Source organism: Chaetodon trifascialis, chromosome 1 (genome assembly GCF_039877785.1).
Source record: "Chaetodon trifascialis isolate fChaTrf1 chromosome 1, fChaTrf1.hap1, whole genome shotgun sequence".
Lineage (NCBI taxonomy): Eukaryota > Metazoa > Chordata > Actinopteri > Chaetodontiformes > Chaetodontidae > Chaetodon > Chaetodon trifascialis.
In genome coordinates, this window is record NC_092056.1 from 2934530 (window position 1) to 2941165 (window position 6636).

Sequence of the window (6636 nt, forward strand, 5' to 3'; positions counted from 1 at the left end):
TCAAAGTTCAGAGGCCACAATTAACTGACGATAAATGTGACATACATTCCTCTGCACACAGGATTATGTTAGACATAGACGTGTTTAGAGAGGAAACAGGAAGCTGCAGAGGGGGTTACATTTTCATGCACATACAGCATCTCAAAAGATCAGCAATATTCAAACTTGACTGACATTTATGTTGGTTTTGTTTACGATGTCACATATTTTTACTTGGTTATGTTGAGCTGCAACGTGAGCTGATTTGTTCCTTTTCCGTCTGAAGACTGGAGTATCTTTGGGTGACACTAGAAAAGTTCCACGGTCTAATTTTAGACCGAGGGAAATAAGAGTAAACGTCCTGACACCGAGCACCTGCTGCCTGCTGTCCTGTACTCACACAAACAGCCTCAGTCTGCTAGAAATCAATCCCAGACTCAAATCCTCTCAGAGCTGCTCCGACTGCGAGCTTAGCCTCATGTTTCGCCGCTATGATTATCTTAAATTTTCACGAATGTCATTTTAGCACCAGCTTGGTCTGAGGGAGGCAGGAGAATTAAACCCAGTGGGACTCTCTGCCAAGTTTGACAACTTCTGCTTTAAAGATTTAAAATATAAAAGCAGCAGTAAAGCTGCCTCCTGTGTGTCTTGAAATTTTAAATCTCTGAGACATTTGGAGCAAATGTTTAACACGAATCCCTGTTGTCAAAGTGACTCCGACAGTCACAGTGACAAGCATGCCAGCTGACACATGAGAAGCCCCCCTTTTAAGGCTCTGGGGTTGGATATCTGGGAGGTTTCCATTGGAGCAGCTCAAAAGAGGAAAGCATAAGATTAGCTGTGGGATAAAACTGTGACATGACCTCAATCTATCTAGCTCTGAAGAGCACAATTAAATAAAATGGACGGGGAGCTCTTCATTAATCCTCCTGTTGCTACATTATGAACCTGAGCACTTACCTGAAATTGTAATAACTGTTGCTACTCTGATGCTGGGCAGGCAAATGACAGATTTCTGTAATTAATTTACAGCTAAAATTGGATAAGAAGGCACAGAAGAGAATAAAAGTACAATCAGTGTGCTTCTTTTGTCAATGGCTGACTCGTGTTGGCATCTTTCATGGCACAAAATGCGCGCAGAAACATGGTAAGCACTGCATTGGAAGCTCTTTCTCTCACAGATATAACGTCTGATATGCATCATGCGTTTAAGATTTCAGATCGTGCACGTGCTTCTATCAAATCTTATGCAGCATTAGCAGGTTAGCACCTGGCTGACGGGTCAAGACCACGCTGCAGAACCACCAGCTTGTCAATCAACAGACACCGAGTTTGACTGGTTTACCTTCTGCGAGCGGCTGTCGGGACAAACTGCTCTCTGCTTGTTAATCCCGGCTCAGGGTGCCACAGGGCCGACTCATCCTGAACTGAACTGAAGCCTTAGGGAGCGAGCCACAGCGCCCGTGGCCACTCCAAAAATAAAACTGTTGCCTTCAGTGTGTGTTGCAGGGGCAGATGGGGGTTTCCAGGCCACCTGAGACGGCTGAGAAGCAGCCCCTACAGGCGGTCTGCAGACACCTCCACCTGAGGGAAGGTGGTCGCTTTTGTCAGCTCAGCAGAGCAGCACGTACAAATCCAGTTTGTAAGCAGGACATGAGGCCTTTAGCTGACATCAGCAAGGGCGGGGTCTCTGTTTTTTGACCCAGCCCTGGTTAAAGTGTTATTTACTATTACAGCTTGAATCACGCCATCAGTTTGCGAGAAATAATTACTCTTGAGAAATTTGTCAGCTTGTTCAGGCCTTCAAAATCTGCAATAAAGCTCCATTTACAAAAGCAGAAGCCTTTCGTAATACTAGTGTGAAGGATTTAGTGGCATCTAGTGGTGAGGTTGCAGATTGCAAACAGTGGAACTTGGGGGTGAAGTTGTTTTGTGTACAAGGTATTTTAATAAGGTTTGGGTTTAAAAACCGCGAACCCCTTAAATTGTGTCGTTGACTGAAGTTACAGCTTCTGTCAACTGCTGCAGCGCCTGTCCTGCAAACCAAGTGTCATCACTTTACATCATAAAACTTTATTTCCTCTTCTGGAATTTATTTAGATGAAGCACGATCATAAAGTCTGGTGGTGACACATCCCTGGACAAATGAATGAACCTCTCTACTCTGCCTCTGGTTGGGTAGTACTCGTTGCCTTCGTTGCTTGGGTTGGTTAGGTTTAGACGTAAGGAGCGATGATCAGTTCAGGTTAGGGTAAGAATATAAGTACAGGTCATTCCTTCACCATCCTAGGAAAAAAACAGAAGTCTGGAGTGGCACCAGCTCCTAAGTCAAGGACCCTCCATTTAACGGTTGACAGGTTAACGAGCTGTGTGCACCTCCTCTTGGTTCACTTTGGCCAATCACAGGTCATTTCAGAGCATTCCTATTCATATCTACAAATGCAGATGCACGTGTACGTCCCTTCAGACCATGAAAGCCTGATTGAGGGGCAGAAAGTCCTGCAACTTGTTATAAATGTCCAATGACTTGGTGTATAATTCAAAACATGATGGGGGCAGTGGTGTGTGTGGGGGCGTCGGGTCACCTGACGCTCATGTCTCTATGGAGGAACAGCCTCTGATGAGCTGATGTGCAGTGAAACCTCCCTGCAGCTGGGTTCACAGGGTGGATCAGTTCTGCCGGGACCTGCAACTCAGACCATGTTACCAGAGGTGGTCTGAGGGCCAGAGGGAAAAAAATAAGAAATTAAAAGGGGGCACACAGTAATGCATTTATGTAGAAATGGGTCCAAACTATAGTTAAAATTAAAATTGTTTCATTATACTCAGTTTTAAGTGTATAACTACCACACCTATATAATAAAAACACATCTTTTAATCATTTAGAGACACATACAGAACGACTGCATTCTAGCATGCAGGGCATCTGATGGCGCTGCATTGTGTTTTCTCCACTTGAGGGCACCCTAGAGGGCATGTTTCATCTACCACGGGGCATCCAAAGGGGGGAAACCTTTGTCCCTTTTTTCTAACCGAACGGGTACTGCTAAATGTGAGGATGAACAACAGAAAACTGCTCCAGAAAACCTGAAGGTTCAGGTCCACTATCAGAACGCCTGAGTCTGCATATTTACACTGTTCTAAATGTTTGGTCATTTCTTATTTGCTGTTGTTTTATTGAGTGCATACTCAGGCTTGTTAGCTATGACACCAAAATCTAGCAGAGGTTTCTCTGAAAGGACAAAAACATGTTATTGTTTATTTCTATTGGTCCAGAAATCGTGTTAAAACTGACTGATTGGTTGCGAGCATTCTGTTTGAGTTCTATTATTATTCTCACACACACGCACACACACACACACACACACACACACACACACACACACACACACACACACACACACACACACACACACACACACACACACACACACACACACACTCCATTGTCTGGATGCCAGGCTGATGTGTAACCCCCCTCTCAACCTTCTATCACTGTAAATTTAGCAACAGAAGCTTCTCAGCTGCTCCTTTCCAAAACCTGAGCCCTCCTCTTCCATCCACAGTATTTCATCCATCTCCTTCTCCAGGGTCAGAGCTGCCCCCCCCACCTTTTCCACACATAAACATACAACTACACACACACACACCTCACTCTCATCCCACAGCCAATAAGGGCCTGATGAGCTCAAGTATCACTATAACACAAGGACTTATTCTCTGAGCGGAGCCTCCAGATTCTTACAGACCTTCATCTTCATCGCCAGAGGAGCTTCTCTTCCTCTCTTGAGGTAAGACGACCACTGACGGGCAGCAGCCCTGAAATATTGTACCAAACAACATGTTTATGACTATTTGTTTCTCCTTTTAAGCCAAAATCGGCTGGTTGTAGATTTTGTTTTTGCTGAATGTGCAGCAGTAGATGCGAGGCTCAGACGTTATGAAACACACATTTTCATCGTCTGTCCTCCAACACTGCAGCTGCAGCTCCAGGAGGGACGTCTGAAGCAGATGCAGACATGTCCTGCTGCATGTCAAACATGTGTCCTTTATGTTTGGCATGGTTCACAGTCCCTCTCTGGAGCAGGAGTCCAGTTTCCAGACACCAGATTGATTTAACAGGATAATAAAAATTTCACTCCATATAATTGCGCTGGAAGGAAACAGATGAATGTACTTTATTTAATTAATCAAAGGCAAGTAAAGTACTACGATGCCAAATATTTTGTCAAAACTGAGGAAGCTGTGAATTACAGCTAGAACTGGATTTTATTTTTTATGTTTTCCATCTCTTTAATTTAGTTTCTGACAAACTATTCTGAAGTCAATTGCTTACCTCCCACATTGGCACTGAATTCTGGCATTAGACCTGCTGAATTGTCCGGTATGAATGTAATTCCTGAGGACACGGTGTCGGCAGCTTGAAGAGGCTCACAGATGAGCATTCGATATAGACACCAGCAAAGTCTCAGCTGCACGTCGTGTTTATGTGCACTCTCATGTCTCAAAGAAACTCTGATTCTTTGTATGCAAAAGCCTGAAACTACACATTGTTCCTTTGATTCATTTTCTAATTTACTTTTCTTATAGTATTTTGTGTTTTTGGTTTAAAATTGGTGTATCTTTGTCTTTGTTTCATGCATGTTCTGGTTTTGTAAATGAGGTTCTGGCCTGTTGTACACGTGGGCATGTGTGAATGTCCTGCACCTGAAACAAGCACGTTCACAGACTTAAAGTCAGGATTCGGATGCTGAATTTAGGTTTTGAGTTTGAACAAATGACTGGCATCTCTTTTTAAAATTCTCATTAAACACAGAGTATATTTTGAGAAGATTGTCCTCCTGTAACCACAGAACGGTGAACTTTAACCTGATACGCACAGCCAACGTGGCCGACATTTCTGAGGTGCGAGGTTTTGAGATGGTGGTGATGGGTTTGCTGTCAGAAGGAAAACACACATCCTTCATCCAGCTGCCAGCCTCTCTCCTCTCTCCGGGTCTGACTGATGTGATGGGTCTATAAATTCACCTCATATCTCAATCTAAATCTGCCCTCGATTGGCTCAGGATGTGGTGGTCCTCAGCGGTCTCACCTGTTTCATCAGTCTTTCAGTTTTAGTTCAGAAAGACTCATAAACACTTCTCAGCATTTGGTGTTCTCATACTTAAGAAATGAAGTGGGCATCCACTAAATATACTGAGTGCTGAAGTGTCGGTATGTACCGAGTGAATGCTGGACACACAGAGGTGAGGCCGCTGTCAGCTCTAAGTCGATCAAAGAGCTCGTTTGCTGGAGGAGGATGCTGATTGGCTGTTTGAGTGCAGCGGATCCTCCTGCCAGACCGAGCCGAGGGATTAAAGCAGCTATTTGGACGCCGTCGCTCAGCTGATGGGTAGAAATATGATACAGAACTAATCCTCCAAGTCCTCTGCAGCTGTGCTCGCTGCAAAGTGTGAAGGAGTCATCCAAAGACACTTTATATATATCAAATATGATCTACAGAATATACGCTGAGCAGAAATCCTCCCACACTGGCTCCAACAGAGCTGCTGCTTTGGACTGAAATGATGCTGGGACTTAAGATGAGCTTCATAGGGCCTGTATACAGTTTGGACACTTCCTGGATGCAGGAGTGGAGTTTTCATGAAGTGTGAAAGGAGGCGTTGAATCAGAGTCACAGTTCAATCACAGTTCAGCCCAAATCCAGCCAGTTTTCTTGTACTATCTGCACCAACAATGAAATACTTGCTTTGCACACAATGCTTCAAGTTGAATTTTGTAATAGTTTGAGAGGTTGATTCACCCAAATTACAAAAACTCCACTGGTTTCTAATCAGTTTTGCTTAGAGAGCTGAGCTGTCCAACTCTGAGATCTCCACTCCAGAACAATGGAGGAGAGTGGGACGCTGTGTCTGACGTCATTCTCTATTTACTCTATAAGGAATTATAATTAGATTTTTACTACCTAAATAAAACGAGGCAGTGATTTTGGACACAGTGTGTGAAACTTGACAAGCTCTACTGTGGACACATTTTATTCTAATTATTTTCTAGCAGCAGAAGTTGCTGCTGAATCTTTGGAAAGTAGTTTTTCCTGTGCTGTGAGCAACTAAAATCAAAACGATCTGCATGGTAGGATACCAGCAGAGGTACGAGTAGATATGAGCCATAATGGCTGAGATGAGATGAGATGAGATGAGATGAGATGAGATGAGATGAGATGAGATGAGATGAGATGAGATGAGATGAGATGAGATGAGATGAGATGAGATGAGATGAGTGTGGTTTGCAGGTGAAGAAGCGTTAGATATTAATGAAGCTGTAAACGAAGCCTGTGATGATGTTTGGTGGTCGGACTCCCAGTTGTGAAAACACAGATCACACCTCACAACCAGTTCAGTAACTGGTCCTGGACCAGATTCAATGTGCTTCAATAAGAAAAGTCCTGCATTCAGAATGACACTAAAAAGTACAAAAGTACTGCAGCAAAATGTACTTTTAGCATCAAAAGTAAAAGCATGAACTGTACATAACGGCTCTATTCCGTTATTTAATGCATAGTTTATGTTATTGGAATATGACTGACTTGCTGACATGTACAGGTAAGAAGTATTTCAGTGCTATGCACTTCACTTCAGGTGCAGCTGAACACAACAC